The following is a 19862-nucleotide window of genomic DNA, read 5'->3' as shown; positions in this document are numbered from 1 at the left end:
AAACCCTACAGCTAACACCATACTTAGTGTGAAAGACTTCTCCCCTAAGATCAGGAACAAGGCAAGGATGTCTATTCTCATCTCATCACATTTTCTGGAGGGTCTGAGTGTCACCAGGGCAGTGAGGAAAAAGAAAGAAGAAAAAAAAAATAGAAAAAAATAAAGGAAAGAAAGGAAGAAAGGCAAGGGAGGAAAAGAAGGCATCCAGATTGAAAAGGAAGGAATAAAACTATGCGCAGATAATGTGAGTCTCTATGTGGAAGTCCTAGAGGGTTTTAGCTTTTTTTTTTTTTAAACAAAAAAGCTCCTAGGATTAATAAGTGAATTTAGCAATGTCAATATAGAAAAATTAATTGTATTTCTGTGTACTAGAGATGACCACTAAGAAATATAAATTTAAAAGATCCACTTACAATAACATCATAAATGCAAAATATTAACAAAATATGTCTCAATATTTGTATTCTGAAACTATAAAACATTAATGAAAGTATCAAAGATGAACTAAATAAATAGAGAGTTATACCTATAAATCTATAAATTTAAAGCAATCCCATTAAAACAGCATCAGGCCACTTTGTAGAAATTAGAAAGCTGACTCTAAAATCTATATGGCAAAGTAAACGAAATGTAATAGCCGAAACAATTTTAAGAAGGACAAAAGGACACCTACTCCCTCGTTTCAACACTTACTGTACAGCTACAATAATTAAAACAGTGTACCAGTGATGAGAGGTAAGATACAGAGGTAAATGGAACAGAAGAGAGAAAGCAGAGCTAGATTCAAGCATATATGTTCAATTGATTTTAAATGAAAGTCCCAGTGTATTTACTAGATCAAAGACCTATTCTTCTCAGCAAATAATGATAGAATGTTTGAATATCCACATGCAAAAAAACAAAAAAATCAAATAGCAACCAAAAAATTCTCTCAAACAATTTCAACCTGTACTTTGTATCATATACAGAAACAAGTCCAAAAGGCTTATAAGCCTAAATATAGAATGTGAAACTGTAAAACATAACAAAGAAAACATAAAAGAGAATTTTTAAGAAGATTTTATTTATTTATTTTTAAAGAGAGAGAGAGAGAGAGAGAGAGAGAGGGCAGGGGGAAGGGCAGAGGGAGAGAAACTCAAACAGACTCCCCACTAAATATGGAGTCCAATGTGCGGTTTGATCTAATGACCCTGAGACCATGACCTGAGCCAAAATCAAGAGTTCAGTGCTCACCTGACTGAGCCACCCAAGAGCCACAAAAGAAAATATTTTTTACTTCTGGTTAGGCAAAAATTTATTAGATAGGACACAAAAGCACAAACAATAAATTTTAAAAAAGATAAGTTGAATTTAATTAAAATTTAAAACTTAAGCTCTTTGAATGTTAATAAAACAACAAGCCATAAACTGGAAGAAAATGTCTCAGGGTGGGGGAAGAAAGTCTGATAAAAGAAGTTTACCTAGAATATGTAAAGAATTCTCAAAACTCAATAAGAAAAAGACAACCCATTAAAAAGCAGTGACTTGCACAGATGCGTCATCAAATGAGACATTTGAAATGATAAATAAGCACATGAAAAGAGGCTTGACATTATTAACCATCAGGGAAATGCAATGAGAAACATGATGGGATATCACCGAACACCTATTAGAATGACCAGAATTAAAAACAAAAACAAAAACAACTCCACAACACATCATATCAAGTGTGAGGATAGGAAGTCACATTCTTTCATCCACTGCTACTAGGAATGAAAAATGGTACAATCACTTCGGAAAATAATAGTCAGTTTTTTTGTAAGGTTAAACATGAACTTACACTATGGCCCAAGAATCTACTCCAAACTACTCAGGAGACATAAAAACATATGTTCCCACAAACACCTGTACATGGGTGTTTATAGCATGTTTATTTCTAAGTGTAAAAAACCATAAACTTCCTAATGTCCATCAACTGACGAATGGATAAAGAAATCATATATACATACAATGAAATACTATACAGCAATAAAAATAAGTGAACTACTGATGCATGTAACTAACACCAAGGATTCATTTCAAAATTATTGTGCTTAATGAAAGAAGCCAAACACAAATGGGTATATTTCTGATTATTTCATTTATATAACACTTTGGAAAGGGCAAAACTATAGAGACCAAAGTCTGATCAGTGGCTTAAGGATCACGTGGAACTTCTGGGGTTGATGAACAAATTTCTATATTGCTTGTGGTGGTGATTATATGACTGATTTTCAAAACTCCTAGGAATGTACCACTTTAAAAAAAGGGTAAACCTTATGTAAATTATACTCATTGAGAGACATTTCTCCATGGAGTTCTTGCATGTCTTATGAGGAGACGATTGTCCTTTTATCTGGCCTATCTTTTCAGGAATGTTTGCATAGTGAATAGCCTTGGTAGACACAGATAGTGTCACTCTCTAGAGTAAAATGCAGGTGTGCTTACTGTCCAGTATAATAAAGTTAATGTCTTCCTCTGGAACAAAAGGCAAACTTACTGCTGAGTAGGTTCGGGTTCCTTTTCTGCCACGCAACACACTGTATGAGCTGTTCCCTCTGGCCCACGTCATGTCATCATATGGGAACTGGGGCTCAGGAACTGGTCCAAAAGTTCTGGTACTCTGTTTACCCCTTCTTGTAGAATAGCACCCATGAAACAGTGCTGGGGTGACTTGTTAGTTTGTAAGTAGAATAAAATATTTGACCCTTCACAGTTTGGACACTTTTAGCAAGCATGACCAAATGTATGTTCAACCAGGCAATAAATTGTTCTCTGCTATGTTGCCTGTTAATGAGAAGGAGCTGGGGAGGCATTGCAGGGCAAGTACTAGGAAGCAGATTTCAAAACAGCTGCATGGACTGGGCCTTGTATGATGCAACTCCGCTCTGGTGAGGGGACTTCTTTGCCCATCTGGCGGTTGGCTTCAAGTTCACTCTATCGTAAAGACTAATACTTAGATGTCTCCTGGGGGCAAGAGGTTGAAAGGAGGAGGTTTGTGATCACTGTGAAACTGGGAGTCTAAGATCTTTCGCTGGTTCACTTGAGAGATGAATGAGGTGGGATATATAATGCTTTTTTTTTTTAAGGTATTATTTATTTATTTATTTATTTAAGAGAGAAAGAGAGAGAGTGTGGGGAGGGGCAAGGGTAAAGAGGGGGAGGGGCAGAAGGGGAGGGAGAGGGAGAAGCAGACTCCACAGTGAGTGTGGAGCCCCGCTTGTGGCTCTATCCTGCAATCCTGAGATCACACCCCTGACATCACAACCCAAGAAGAAACCAAGAGTTAGACACTTAACTGACTGAGCCACCTGCGCACGCTGCATAACGCTTTGTTAAGAAAGAATGGGAATAGCTGGATCATCTTATGGCTCAGCCGCATCTGCAGTCTATCATGTCAATCGTGGAGCTGTTTGGATACGGCAGTAAAAGGTTCAGAGATTTTTTTTTTTTTTTTTTTTTTTTTTTTTGCAGTGCTTTCTGGCTGTTTTAAGAGAGTTTTGCCTAAAATGGACATACTCCCCTGGGAAACCATAAATGAGTCATTAACTAGTATTCAGGTTCTCACTGCCCCAAATTGGGTTTATAATAATGATGGAAGTGACCCACTGCGGAATGAGAAACTGACCCAAAGAAATTTAGATAAATGCTCACTGTCAGTCCTGCCACCCTGGAAAATTTCTCTAGCCCTTGCATGGAAATCAAATGAGTACTTAGGAGATGTTATTTTAGTAATGGGAAATGATGCCTCAGATTAATGTGGACTCCTCGAAGAAGTTGCCACTGCCGTGTGAGCTAAGCCCAAGCCAGCCAGGGGACACGAGCCCCACAGCCCCAGCTGGAATTCCCAGAGGCTGTGGCTGTCGAGTCTAGAGTTCCCGGGGATGAAACACAGGGCATCAGCCATGAGGACCTCACCATTCCATATAGAACTGGGTAGGCTGAAAACAGTGAGAACTCCTTTGGTTGAGCTGAGAGTAGCTGCTGCACTGCTCATAATGGAAAGTAGATATGCGTTGCTTACTGGTGCGGAGCCCCTCTCTGTCCAGTCCCCTTGATTCATCTGTGCCCTTCTACCTCAGCTGCAAAAGACAACTAGTCATGTGGCCAAGATCTCCTCTTGCCCCCAGGAGTACTGAAGGCAATATGCACCTCTCTGAGCACACTAGGGATCTTCTGGGATCTTTATGTCTCTTTTGAACACAGATGCCCAATTCACCATCATACCCATTGCCAGGATTTAGCTAATGAGGTGTGGGCAAGTTTCAGAGTGGGGAAGGGAAGTTAACATGATTTTGTGGGTGGGACCCTTTGCGCCAATTAAATATACTATTGTGGCTTTTGCTGCTGGATGTATAGTTGATACTGATATTTTACATGCATGCATTTTGAATGTTCATAAAGTCCAGAGGAGGGTCTTCTAATCAGAAGAGAAATGTTCAAGAAACCTTTAGTATTTTCCCACAGATGCCCAAACTGTGCTGTAATTTGCCACCAGTGAACGAGTTAGGTTTCAACATGACTATCTCTACTCTTTGATGTCCAAAGCCTTCACTGCATAAATGATACCCTGTTGGTTGGTAACTCAGAAGTCCGAGTCTCAATGTTTCTGTGGTGTAATTACACCTCTGCCAGCAGGGGGGCTCACAACCTTGACAAAATTCAAGCCCTGCTCTCTGTGTAAAGTTTCTTGGGACTATGTGTGTCTATTCACTGTGCTCAAGTACCTCCCTTTTGAAAAGCATCTATTTGTTTTGTGGAAAGTAAGCAACTGATTCATAAAGTCCTTGGGATTCAGACAATGATTAACAAAATTGGAAGACCCCAGTAAGCTGCCTTGTCAAATGGAAATAGCATATTCCAGTACTCAACCAGGTTGGCCCAGCTGCATCTTGGGTTTACAAGAAAAAGTGACAGCTATGGAGACACTTTGGAAAACTATTTGAAGGCACCTGTAAAAACAGTACACACAGATACCCTTTGGCCCAGCAATTTTACTTCTATGTGTATATTAACAGAAATGCATAAATGTGTATACTGAAGGTCATGTACACCAAAAGACATGTGAGAATATTCTTAATACAATTATAATAATAAAAAACTGGAGATGGCTCAAATATGTAACAATAGAGTAAATTGTGGTTATATTCATACAAAGGAATATTGTATAGCTATTAAAATGAATTAATTAAAGTTATAAGAACATGAATGAATTTCACAAATATGATCTGAGCAAAACAAATCAGATAGTAAATAATAACATTCTATATCATTCCACTTACGTAAAGTTCATAAGAATGCAAAACAATTTATGGTTTAGAACCCGTTTACTTTTACAAACCAGGGCATAGTGACTGAGAAGGACCATGATGCTAGTAGTCCTCTTATTTCCTGATCTGGGTGGTGGTTATATGGATGAATTTGCTTTATGAAAATTTATCAAGCTGTTGAGCAATAATTTGGATAATTTTTCCTCTCTATTGTACTTTAATAAATGTGATTATTAAATAATCAGGGCCATTGATAATAAAATGTTGAAAAAGCTAGCACAAATACACAAACAAGAAAACTACACACTAATCACATTTCTTAATACAGAAGCAAGAACCCCAAGTAAAATTGTAATTTGTCAGATTCACCAGTAAATTAGAAGCAAAACGTGCCATGATGAAGTAAAGTTTATTTCAAGAATTCATGTCTGGTTCAATATATCATCTCCTCTATAGATGCTCAAATGCATTTGAAAAAATAAAATACTCATTTAAAATAGTAATTCTTAGTACAGCGAAGATAGAAACTTACTTATCTGAATATCTATACAGAGCAGCAACCAATATCACACTCGATTATGAAACAACAATAAAGACCTTTCCATTAAATAAGCAAAAGATATCTATGTGTACCACTACTATTATTGAATATTTCTCTAGAAGTCCCAGACAATGCAATAAGGCAGGAAAACAAATTAAATTTAAAATACTGCCAACTTGGAATTAATACTATTTTTTATTATAGACTGTATTACATGCCTGAATAAAAACAACAAAAAATGGAATAATAAATTCCACTGAATAAATATTTAATGATATTTATGCTTAACATGTTGGATAATGATAAAAAATACATTAAAATCAGGAAGTATAATGAAAAAGAAGATTCTCTTAACTATAGCAAAATATAAATTATAGGAATTTTTAGGAAGAAATATATAACATCTATAAGAAAAGTATAAAATTTTGCCAAGGGTTATAAAAGATTAATTGCTGAAATACAGAGAAATGCCATATTTGTAAATAGGAAATATATCTAGTAAAGATTGCTACTCTCCCATATTAATTTAATACTTAAAACTATACTAATAAAAATACCACTATTTTGGAAATTTACAAAATCATCTCAAAATTCAATTAGAAAATATGCAGGTGAAAATAGTTACAAGAATTATGAGAGTGAATAAGGATGGATGACTCATGTTACACAACATTAAAGCGTGCAATGAGGCTGCAGTAATTAAGATAGTGCTGTCCTGGAATAAGAGTTGGCAGGCTAATGAAGCATCTCAGATATCCAGAAATAGGTATATATAGACATGTATGACTCTAGATGCAAAGCTGCAAGTGAAATAAATGGGAAACGGGTAGATTATCCTCACTATTTCCAACCACAGGCATCCATTCTATCAGGCTCAATGCAGATACTCTGGTGATACATGTTCTTGTAAAACAGATGTTGTCATATTATCCATCCTTCCTAGTTCTTGCTTTGCCCACTCAGCCCTCTGATCTTAAAACCCATATGGCTGCTGTGTGAAAATCTAGTAGTCTCTTATCTGAAACACAAGCACTCAGTGTTTTTTCGACAATGGGCACCCAGATTGCCTCAATTTCTCGCCATCAGACAACTTCTAGTACAGTCCTGTAATATCAGTGATCTGCGCTGAAAGATTGGAAATCACTTAGAATGTCTGGCCTTCTCCTTGACTATTTTGTTGCCATTTAAGACTTGCATTTTCTTTTGGCCATGAGTTTTACCCTTTCTAGTATGAGACCATTCCCCTTGGCAGAGAGGCATCCACCCTTTCTGAAAAATTGGGTCAGAGTTGTTGGGAATGACCTTGCCGTGAAGCATGTGCCTCCTGGCTGTGGTGTCTCCCTTTGTCTGCAGGGCTGGGCTCTGTGTCCCACTTATTATCAACACTCCAAGATCCACCTTGACTCATTTGGAGGTAAGGTAGATTTTAGAAAACAATGTGTGTTTTAGGATCAGTCCAATAAGGACTGGAATCCCAGTTATGTAAACCACTATCTAAACAGCCTTAAGCAAAACATGAAGACTTCCAAAGCCTCAGGTTTTAAATCAGTAAAATGCTACTAATAATACCAGATACATTAGAACATAGTGAGGCTTAAATTAGATAGCATATGGAAAATCTACCTGCTGTTATTTGAATATACCACCCTGTTTTTAGAACATACCTGGCTACAGTTACAGTTTGCTTATAGACTCTTCTATCCTGGCTCACTTCCTTAACTCCTTTAAATATTTGCTCAAATGCCACCTTCTCCCTGAGTTCTGTCCTGATTGCCCTATTGAAGATTGCAAACTACTCTTCTATTGCTCTCCTTCTTTTGGCCATAGCACTTTCACATTCAAAGGTGTTGGATAATTCACTTATGTTTATTGTTAGTTGTCTTTCTCCCTTTGCTGGCTCCTGTTGGAAGACCCAGATCTGTGCTTTGTTTACTGATGTATTCCAAGCACTTGGAAATAATGCCTGTTTCCAGGTGGCTTAGAGTTCCTACTAAATAAACATTTCTTAAATGAATAGTTATATTTATCATTGCTAAAATCAGAAGGTCCTGGGAACCCAAGGTGTTTTGAGGGTGCCAGGGTGGCTGCTTGAGGAAGGCAGTCTTTGGAGAAGGCAAAATCATGATGAGGTCTGGGTTGGGATGGAGGACTCTAGAAGGAGTCCTTATTTTTAGTTACCGTCTAGGAGATCAGAAGCCCCTGGGGGAATAGGGGTGGTGGGGTGGATCAGTTAGGCTGAGTTGTCTCTGCATGGGGTAGACACTTAATAAAAGTCTATTGGCTGGATTGGAGACAAATTGGAATGTGTTTGTCAACTTTAAATGTAGAGGCAACTAAGCCTAGACACCAAGAAATCCATGATTAAATGGGAAATATCCTTGCTTTTTGTCCATCAGCCTGACAATTTGGAAAAGAGCTCAATTTTTTTTTTTAAGATTTTATTAATTTATTTGACAGAGAGAGAGAGAGACAGCAACAGAGAGAACACAAGCAGGGGGAGTGGGAGAGGGAGAAGCAGTTTTCCCGGTGAGCAGGGAGCAGGCAAGAGGGTTCAATCCCAGGACCCTGGAATCATGACCTGAGTTGAAGGCAGACACCCAACGACTGAGCCACCCAGGTACCCCAAGAGCTCAACTTTTTTTTAAAAAAAGATTTTATTTATTTATTTATTTGTCAGAGAGAGAGAGAGAGAGCGAGCACAGGCAGGCAGAGTGGCAGGCAGAGGCAGAGAGAGAAGCGGGCTCCCCACCAAGCAAGGAGCCCAATATGGGACTTGATCCCAGGATGCCGGGATCCTGACCTGAGCTGAAGGCAGCCACTCAACCGACTGAGCCACCCGGGTGTTCCCAAGAGCTCAACTTTTATCTAAAATTGAGCATGGAGACTGCTCCTTCTAGTAGTTCAAGTAAAAATGAAGTGTCCATCAGAAAGTGTGGCTCGGGAGCCCATATGAGCAAAGGAGGAAACCCATCCTCAGTTTTCAGGTCAGCAAAATGACACTGCGTCTTCTCCCAAGGTCAGAGGAAGCCTGATACAGCTGTGGGTCACTGGTGACTGGAGGTCAGCTCCATGCAGGAAGTCACTGGCAAAGCCTGGGAGCTCATGTCTGTGGGGCTGGTGGAGCAGAAGAAGCCTGTTAGCTAGCTGTTTGAGCATGTCGTGGAGCATGGGAGTGGAGCAGGAGGTCCAGGGTCCTGCAGACTCCTTCCACATTTTATGTCTCTTGTGCGTCTCCTCCTCCACCTCCTTTGACACCGTCTCTTCCTCCTTCTCACTTTCTTCACCGAGCTCCCCTTTTTCTTCCTCTGCTCTAGATCAGAGCTCCTCATGCCTTGCTAAGCCTCAGAATCCCTTGGGGGGGGGGCTTATAAAAACACAGACCATGGGGACCATCCCTTAGATTCTCTGATCCCTCACTTCTGGGCAGAGGCCTGAGAAGTTACATTTCTAGCAAGTTCCCAGGGGATGCTGCTGTTGCTGGTCTGGGGTTCACACTTTGAGAAACACTGCTCTATTGCCTTCTTGCCACCCACTGCTCGACTTCTCCCTGTGTTTCTCCATCCACCTCTGCCTGTCTGTGTCCTCTCATTGTCTTGTGTCTCCTCTATGTCCTCACTAATCTCCCCATCTCTCCATCTGCTGCCCTAACATCTCCAATTTCTCTTTTTTTTGCGACTTGAAATCAGAAGCAGGATGGACAAGGAAGCCCCAAGTCCTATTACCCAGCATCCTGCGTCTTGGGATGGCATTCTCTTCTCTCCGACGCTCTTGGATGATCTTCGCTGGCCCTGGTGCTAAAGCCTCCCCGTTTGTGACAGTGACACCCTGAGAGCCAAGGTGGGGACTAAAACCCAGGTCTACCATATGGCAGGCCTTGTGCCTCTGCTCCTCTCTCCCACAGAGAATGCCTGGGAAACTTCAAAGACCACAGAAGTGGGGGGAGAGATGAGAGAAAAGTGAATCCATTAAAAGGCGTAAAAGCTGACAGCTTCAAAAATAATGATCTGGGTTTCCTCTTATTTAAAACTACCCAGCTGCCCCGCTGCTTTCATTGCCGCTGCAACTGACACTCAGCTACGTTTGGAATTAAAAATACATAAGTGTTTTCGGAAAGAGCTGCTAATTTGAAGGTCATTAGCAGCCAAAAACATACTTCTTTTATTTATAAAAAAAGGCATGTAATAAAGCTATTAATATTTACTCTCCTCCCTGAGCTCTGGCACGCTTTCTTGCTGCAACGTAAGCTGCTGTCTTGCCTTGGCCCCCACAAGCGTGCCCTCCTGGTGGCCTTCACGTGCTTGCACCTGCCTTATCCCTGACACCTGTCCAAGCCCTCCAGCCCACACAGGAACCTGTGACTCGCAGCGGACCGGGATGGATGGAAATTTGCCATTAGAGTCGGTGAAATGGCCCCATCTTCCAGAGAGAGGGCATTTCCGCAGTTCAGCGCTACCAGGTTCAGAGGCACTTGCCTTGGTAATGAGGATATTTGGGATAATTTCCCCTGTGGGCTGCAGCTTGTGCCCTTGCTCCCTCTGGTCTATGCCACAGCAGCCGGGCCCACATGCCTCCCTGGGGCCACGGTGACGGCTCACGGTGACGGCCCACAGTCATGCTAGCACTTAGCCCACCATCCCTGCACATCTGGAGGGAGCCTTCCACACCTTGCCCGGTGCCCCAGGCTAGGACTACTGGACTTCACACTGCTGTTAACGCCATGCCCCAGGACTCTGCAGGTGCACCACTCTCGGTTTCCCTGTCCCCTTGAGGATCCGGCCCCACTATACAGCCCCACCTCTCTACTCCCTCTCCTCAGCTGTTTGTTTTATGAGGGAAATTACTAGAAGACCAGTCTGACAGCAACTTCCCTGCAAATCCTACTTGCAAAAGGCAGGCGGGGGGAGGTGGAGAGGAGGAGGGAAAAAGCAATGAGGCTGGGGGTTGCGGTTGCCATAGAAATATAGAAATGGATCTGACAACTGAGAAGAATTCTGCGAGCACAGGGGACGGAGAGTGAGAGGTGCGTGAGGGGTGATAAACGCCATGAGAGGGGCTGCTGATCACCAGGCAGTTACACCAAATATGCCTGGAGGAGACCATGCTGAGATGCAGTCCTGGCCTTGGAGCGCAGAGCCTGCCACAGGGCAGGGCTGAGATCATGCAATCACCGGGCAGGAACCACCCATCCAAGTAACAGAGGCACTCCAGAAATGCAGCAAAGCACATGGAGACCTCCAGGTCCTGTCCACCCTCACCCTGAGCAATGGAGTCCCCAACTTTCCGGTCTGGGTCAGGCAAGGCCCTTGGTTGGCTGTGTGACCATGTGATTCCTCCTGAAAACCTGACTGATGTGTGGCAGAAGAAAACACATTGATGCACTCCGGCTTAATGTAGTTTCTTTTCCCTGAGATTTATTCCTTTATTATTAAAAAAAAAAAAAAGTTATCTTGGGTTTTCTTAACCAATTTTCTCTCACTGCTCTTATTTCTTCTAATTACATGTGTGAGGCAGTCCATCCCGCTTGCTGCTCCTCTCGCCCTGGAGAAGGGGTGGACTCCTTGTGGAAGGTGAAGGGCGGTAAATCTTACCAAGCTCTCAGGACACGTCCTCTGAGGGCTCGGAGGTCACAGAGGTAGGCTGATGGCTCTGAGGGCCAGGGCGAGGGAGGCAGACAGCACATGGACCCACGGGATCATTTCATTGAGGCCGGTGACAGAGGTCCCCTGTGAGGGAGGGTGCTAGCAGCCATGGGCCCCACTTCTCAAGCCAACCTCTCCCTAGGTGGGTTGTGCACAGCAAGGGGCTGTCTGGAAACGGCCATCCGATTCTGCCAGATCCCTCACCCAGGATGCCGGCCCTTCACACACCAGCCTCCTCGCCCCCACTCGGGACTCCTGCCTCCATGGCAGCCCTTCTCACCTCATTTTGTCTCTCCTCCCCTGTGAGACTGTGGTGCCATTAGAGCAAGGACTGGGCCTGGCATTTACAGGAGTCGGTATTGATCTGTGAATGAATAATGCACGGGCAAATAGATATTTGGGACCTCTTAGAGACTCTCTTTGAGTCTTTCACTGCCACCACCTTCTCCCAAGTCACCTGTTTGCATGTATCTCCTTTCCCGCGATCCCATCGGAGAAGGTCCTCAAGTGCCCTTATCAGCCAAGGAGACAGAGTCCATGGTGGCAGACTGTTCCCTTTCCAGATGCTTTAGTCCAGGACCACGATCATTTTCACACTGGCTGTGAGCCATCACCTACTTTTCACTTCACAGGTACATCCTGAGGAACTTCCTTCGTTTCTACTTTTCCATATTAAGGGTGGTTACAATCCAGTTACAGTACAATGCGATTCTCATAAAACCGCTTTCACGCATGACTGTGAGAGACCACTGGTAAGGACTGTCTGACAAGGCTGATCGGCCAGTCCCAGGATCGACATTCAGTCGGTAAGGCTTCTGCAAATATTTTGGATTCCTGAACTTTGTCACAGCCTCCCTGACTCCAGCTGCTGTCTCTCTAGTCTCCCTTAGGCAAGGTGTGTCCAGGTTGACCTGACTCAAGAGCGGGGGCTTCTAACCACCAGTTGGACCAGGCTTGGCACACGAAGGCCCATGTACCATATGCAGCCTGCCACCTGTCTTTGTAAATAAAGTTTTATTGGAACACAGCCACATCCATTCATCTACGTATCATCTACGACTGCTTTCACACTACAATGGTGGAGTTGAATAGTTGTGACAGACACCAGATGGCCCACAAGTCTAAAATATTTACTCACTGGCCCTTTACAGAAGTTCTACCATCCCCTGGATTAGATCTGCTGCATGAGAGTCTAGAAGAGATGCTCTGGATTTTTTTTTTTGCTCTCTGGCTAGTCACATGACTCAGAACCACAAATGGTTAACTGAGCCCTATCACCATGTGACAGTTTGCAAATAAGACCAAAGGAATGATGATCATGCCAATGAAATCAGCTGTACAGTTATGGCCCCCTGGGCCAGATAAGTTAATGCTTGGCAAACTGCCCTCTCTGTGGAATATCCTAGCAGAGAAGAACCCCGTGGTGGGAAAAATCAATAAAAAAATTGTTAATTGTCAAAGTGGATGTCAGAGAGAATATCTTTCAAAGTTGCAGTGGACCCTTTGTGTTTGGAAAATATCAGATTGTGAGTAAGACAAGAGGTTACCACTGAGCCAAGCAGCCCTTCCCCCCTGGGCGAAGTGGACTCGAGGCTTGGTGCCATCTGCTCTGTTCTGCAGGGAGACCTGTCACCAGGTGCCCTGTTCAGCTGCTGCATTTTCCTTGAGTGAAAGCATAAATAAAACCAAGTGAGCACGTGGTGTAAACATGATTCCAAAGACTTGTAGGAGAAGTGGCCCAACCTTGAGCCTGGGGTGAGGTAAATTCAAGAAGAATCATTGTAATCCATATGTATTTTGGGGCCTTTGCTTTCTCTGTTGGAGGCGACTGATGGCAAAGGGGCATGGATTCAGTTATTAGTTCATTTATTGAACAGATCGACTGTGTGATGGCTGAGCACCAGGCCTGCAGATTCAGCCATAAGGAAGGCATGCTTCCCGGCTTGGAGAAGCTCCCAGTCTGGGATGGTGGGATTACAGATGCGTCAACAGAGCATCATAATACAGACAGCTGACACCATGATGGTGAGAAGCACAGGGCACTCAGGGCCTTGAGGACAAGCAGCAGACCCACGTGGAGGACCTCAGGATGCCCTTGAATGGAGCTGGGGTTTGAAGGGTGTCCAGGAGGCCACCAAGTGAGAGAAGAGGCAGGTCAGGGGTTGCTCCGGCCAAAATTCTAGGACAATTGGCAGGGCAATGGGTTTTGTGGGAGGTGTATGTGTGTGGGGGGGTATGAGAAATGCAAAGAGAAGTGAGAAAGATTCAGAGGTCTCTTAGCCTCTGCTTTTCAATCCTTTCCTTCATGATTAGTTTTTTTCCATATCCACTATTAACTGTACTATCATTTAATTGCTACTTTTTTCTTAAAACCAAGATACTGTTTTACTTGAATAAATTTATTTTGAAAGGAAACTTCATAATATATGTGAAAAATGCATGTATTTTATGTGATATATTTTTTCCGTTGTGCACATTAAAACATATGTATAACTATTATTTGAAGAATTTGGACATGTATGTCCTAAAACCCACTTGCCTGCCATTGATACATTCAGCACTCTTTTGGAAACCCAGCAGGTTGGCCTCTGAAAATGGCTTTCTGGTTACCAAAAAAAAAAAAAAAAATCTCTGAAAAGTTATGAGCAGAAGAAACCTCCCCTATTGACTGATAGGCCCAAACACTGGGCTTTAATACAAAGAAGAGATTTGGTTTAGTGTCAGGAAGACAGGCCCCTGGTCCATGAGAATAAGAAAGTAAGTGCCTATGCAACATATTGGAGAAGCTTCCAGAACCCAGCCATTGGTCCAATATGACAGGCAGCCTGGAAATCCACCCAGGAGCAAGGCAAAGCTCGATTCCAATCTCGGTAAACATGCAAGGTGAAGGGCAGAAATGATTAAGATGACAGATACATGCAACTTTGAAGTTTAAAAAAAAAACAAAAAAAACCAAAAACCCAAATCCACAGAGGTTAAAGATTGACCTTTATCAGAAAGCAAGAAGACTTTTTACAACAAACCTCAGGCACTAATTCACTTTCTATTTTTAGGTCATGGTCCCAAATCCCTAGAAGTAAAATAAACTAACTGAAAGCTACTATTTATTGAGCACTTCCAAAGAACCGAGAACTAGAGCAAGTGATTTATATGTGGCCCCTCATCTCACCCTTGCAAAAACCTTGTGGAGTAGATAATATCACCCTCATTTTACAGACACAGAGCCTCAGAGTATAAACAAGTCACCTCTGCTATGTGCCACTACGGGGGGTGACCAGGAGAAATTCCCAGGTGTCTCGGGCAGCAGAATGATGAATGATTCAGAGAACACACTCCAGGTAAATAACGTGGGTTCAAATCCTGGCTCTTCAGTGTGATCTAGAACAAGCAGCTGGAACTTCTCTGAGCCTTATTGGTTAACTACTTTTCAAATGGGCATAATAATACCAGTTGTATAAATACCGAGTGTTCCTGTTTCATAGCAAACACTCAAAAAAAAAAAGCAGAAATTTCTATTACCAATTACATAATTAAATTTGTGATTATTATTTTTGAGAACTTCTCAAGTGGCCATCATTCCAGCCCCCACCCCAGGAGCACCTCCTTTAATTAGCTGATGAAAAGATTCACTCTAAATTCTAAATGTAGAACACTCCCAGCTCTCACTGCCAGACTGAAATCTGGTATGGGAGCCCTAATCAGCTTATCTGCTTTTGAAAATCTCCTTATTGTGGTCAGAGATCCCAGAGATGTCTGTGATCAAACAGTGGAAGCCCAGCTGACATGCCAAAGCCCACAGGCCTTGAACACCAGGCACCTGCATGCTCTGTGTCCTGGGTCCGGACCTTTCATGGTGCATGCTGGCGGAGCAGGGCTGGGCTCTCACCAAGCCTATTGTTTCAACATGGGGCCAGGGCTGGGGTGGGGTGGGGGGGTCTCAGAGGGTTAACAAGGAACCAAACAATCCAGCAAGAGATGGGCTGACTATTCAGATTTGGAAGCAGTGTGTTTGGTTTGTACAGCTTAGATGTGGGACACTTTCTGAAGTCTTTATTTCTCGCCTGTGCTCCTGATGAGAGCAGTTAGGGTCCCCAGCTCACGTGTAGTTGCCCACCCACTCATTCAACACATGCCCCAGCAGCTGAACAAGTCAAAATTGCTGTGTGCACTCAGGACTGTGTCTTGCAGCAGTGAGATCCTTCAAGAACAAACTGCATCTCCACCTGGTTTAGTTGGGTCTGTCCCACGTGAGTGCTGAGGAAGCAGCGGCTGAAGAGGCTGGTGAACTGCCCAAGCATGCACCAAGCTTGAGTGGAAAAGCTGAGGGTCCTCCCTGAACCATCGGACCTGTCTTCCTGGCCTGTAGCAGTCTCACACATGTTGGGTGAACTAATGTGTGGAGTTCTGCTTTGCTATTAACAGTCTCTGCTCCCCATCCCACTACTGTATTTCCTGGGAGTCTGGGATCCTGACCCTCGGCTCTGCCCTATGGCTAAGACCTAACCTTGAAGCACAGATATCCCCATCTCACTGTCCGCCTGGTTGGTCCTGTCGTCAGGCCCTTCCATGTATTAGGATGTCCATGAACTTGTCCTGGTTCCCATCCCACGGTGACCAGCTGTGGCCTCTCACTACCATCCTAGCCCAGCCTCTTTCTCTGGGTACACCTTCACCAGACCCATTACACCTGAGCTGGGGCCTGATGGGCTTGAAGGCTTGGGTAGGGGGAGGGGAGAGTCAGGGGAGTCCCCAGCACAGGAGTAGCCGTGAGTACAGTTGGAAAGACTCTGGACAGACAGCAGGTGTCGGCTGGTGGGCAGTCTGGTTGGAGAGGTGGGGATGGGCCTCCCTTCCATGGTCAGGACTTTGAACTTTGTCCTGTTGGTGAGGGGTCAAAGTCCCATTGGTAGGGGGTAGCCCCGGAGGGATTCTGAGCAAGAAAGGGGACTGGGATGCTTCCTATTCATTTCTCAGTCAACCCTGACACTGTCTTGCCCATCCCCTTCATCAGAAACAGGAATGCCTGTTGTCATGCTAGGTTGTGATGGCAAGGCCCAGGGATCCAACCGTGGCTCTTCCACTGTCTGTACAAGAGGCTGTGGGAACTAAGTAATGAGGAGACTCTGAGGAGGCTGGATAGTGAGCCGGAGTTCTGCTAGGAGCTCATGCCATCCTCCTTTTCGTTCATTCTCCAAATCCAACTGGACGGGCTGTGCCATCTAAGCTGCTCCTCCCCCTGTGGTTCTCTCTACCTTCCCAGGCCCACTCTCCCGGTGACCCTCCTCTCTCTCTCCATGGATTCTGTTTCAGTAGCTTTCAAACATACTCAAGTCTTTCCCACTAAAAAACAACAAAATAACAACCACCAAAAGGGGAAGAAGTCCAGCTACCTCCTGATTTTCTTTTCCCCTTTGAAGTCAAGCTTCTTGAAAGGTTGTAATGTCTGGTCTTTCCTCAATCCAGCTAGTGTCTTCTGCTGCAGCTACCCTACGAAGGGCACCCATGACCTCTGGCAGCTAAACCCGTGGACACTTTTCAACCTCTACCTTGTATTGGCCCTCCTTGGCAGGGCTGGGCCCTGGGGCTACTGTCTCCCCTGAAAGGTTTTCCTTTGTCTCCACGGACCTTGCCCACTCCTGGCCTTCCCTCCTTCTCTGCAGTGGCTCCATCCTGATGCCTCTGTGAGCCTCCCTTTGCCGGGACATCTTTTAAATACGGCTGTTTCTCAGGGTTCCATGGGGGCCCACTTCTCTCCTTGCTCTTACATTCTCATGCAGTAAAAACTTCCACTCCCACAGCTTTAATGGCCATCTGGATAAAGGATGACTCCCAAATCTGCGTCATCAGCCCAGATTGCTCTGCTGAATTATAGACCCCTGTATCCAATGGCCCATGGGCAATTCAAATTCATATTGTTCTCCCCCACCCTCAATTTCTTCCTCCTGCGTATCCCTTAGCTCAGTGAATGGTATACAAAGGCACTCAGTGGCCCAAACCAGAAACTTGTGATGTCATCTTTGACTCTGCCCTTCCTCTCCACTGACAGCCAATCCCCTTTCATCTTCTATTGATCTTACCTTCTTTATGTTTCTTAAATCAGCCCATCCGCACTGCTACTTCACGCATTCACCCGGGCTACCATCATCCTTTGCCTGCGTTATCATATCAGTCTCCTATCTAGCCTCCCAGAACTGAGTCTAGTACCCCAGCCCCACTCCATTTTCCATTTTGCGACCCAAGTGATTTATATAAAATATACTTCCCTTGCTCTAACCCACTTTCCATCAACTGCATTCAGAACAATATCCAGATTCCTTATGCCATATAAAATCCTTCATGATCTAGCCCCTGCCTCCCCCTCCAGGCACACACATTCAGCACTCTAATCTCCAGCCTTGTTGAACAGCCTATCATCCCACAAACATGCCACCTTCTTTATGGCTTTGAAACTTTTGTCCATTCTGTTCCCTCCACCTACAAGATCAGTTCTACCACTCCCATCTCCTTTCTCCAGTTGGTAAGTGCTTCACTCTGCTTGCAGTTTAGCAGACCCGCCTTCAGGGATGCTAGGACAATGGCAGCGCAGTTCTTTGTGCTCCCAAAGCCCTGTCTATTTCTTTGTTGAAGTCATGTACAAAGTTGAGTCCTGCTAAAATGACTGTAACTGGAATTTGTCACCTATTCTGGGTCAGAAAGCCATTTCCAGAGCTCTCATTGTTCCTAATGTACATGTAAATCTGAATTTAAATAGCAGAAAAGAAAACTAGAGAGAAGAGAATCTTTATATTTTAAAGATTTTATAGAATCTTTATATTTTAAAAGAACAAAATATCATGGGCTTAGTATCTCAGTACCTTGGAAGTGGTTTATCTGTCCATAATTTTAGTTCCTTAATTCAATTGTTCCCCCCTCTGGGGAAAGGGTGACTACAGGAATCTTGGAGGAAAGGTAGATATTGAAAGGCAAAACAACTCTTGGAAGAAAGTCCCGCCATCCTTTCTGCCCAGCCAGATACCAGCCTTGCAAGACAGGAACCCTGGTTCTACTTTCAGAAGGATGGGCTGCCCTTCATTGACCTCCTTATTTGCCTCTGTTGTACTGAGGACAGGGTTGTGTGCATTGCTGTACCCAGTGACTGACACTCGGTGGGCTGCTGCTTTCTCCGGCCGGTCCTCTGGGGAAGACTGTGACATCGTGTGAAAGATGTGGACAGCGATGAAGAGGAGTGTGTTAAACTTTGCAAAACTAAAATTAGAATAGCCTACAATTGACAGCTGCTAAGAATAAGTGAGAAAGATTGCAACTAAATACCTAGGGATTAATTTCTTTAAAAGGATGCTGCTTGAGGTCATGGACTTCTGTAGGTAAAATAATGATATGTAAAACTTTCTCAACTCAAATTTACTTAAGCCACCAAATACATATTGAGCACCTGCCATGTGTAGGCAGTGTGTTGCGTGCCGGGTATAGAGGTGACTAGGACATGACCTGAGTCTATAGTCTACCCTCACTTTGGGGATTGCCAGAAATTTCTGAAAGATAAGGAATGCTGTGTGCCAAGTCATGATGACTCCTAGCAATGCGGGAACCCACCAAGGGCCTGCAATAACAAGGTCAGCCCAGGAGGGATGCAGGGGTGAGGGAAAGGAGCAGAGAGCTCTCCCTTTATCCCAGGTGTGTCATGGAGGTCCGTTCACCTCTGCTCAAAGTGGTCCCACCCTTCAACGGGATCTGCAGAACACATCAAGCCCCACCTGTCCCCCACCAGGCTGGCACTCTCTCAGAGGGACTGAGAGTTGGTTCTCAGAGCCCGGTGAGCAGTTCTCATTTGGGAGATTGCTAGTCTCAAGGGATTCCCTGGTGGTGAACAAAGTTGCCATCTGACCTCGATCAACTTGAATGACCTTTTGGTGTGATCCAGCCACCCTGTCCCCCTTTGGATGACCTTTCTGTGGCTTCAGTGAGTCCCCTCTCCCATGACCAACCCCTAGCCCTACTAATATCTTAGACCATACAAAAACCTCTGGCTACTCTTGAAAATGACCCAGAAACTTCTATATGGACCACAAGGCATCTCAATGAGTGCAGAACTCCCTGTGACATGGAACTTAAGCATGCTTTGAGCCTTCTTGGTGGCAGAGAAACCTGGCTGTTGCCTGTTTGCTGCTAGTACTCCATCATGCCCGTGCTTCTCCCTTGCTTCACTTGCCAGGGACCTAATCATACCCTTACTCGGTTGGGGTCAAGGTCATTATTATTTCTGAAATGATAATGAGGTTCTAAGGCTAGCTCACAAAGGTCTTCTTAGAACAAAATCTAGCTGTTAGAATCCTGTGTTTTTAACTGGCACATTGTAGATTCTCACCCTCCTGCCTGATGTCTCACTCCTCCTGC

This window comes from Enhydra lutris, unplaced genomic scaffold (genome assembly GCF_002288905.1).
Source record: "Enhydra lutris kenyoni isolate GAN:26980312 unplaced genomic scaffold, ASM228890v2 scaffoldscaffold39, whole genome shotgun sequence".
Classification (NCBI taxonomy): Eukaryota; Metazoa; Chordata; class Mammalia; order Carnivora; family Mustelidae; genus Enhydra; species Enhydra lutris.
This window is presented reverse-complemented; position numbering follows the sequence as displayed.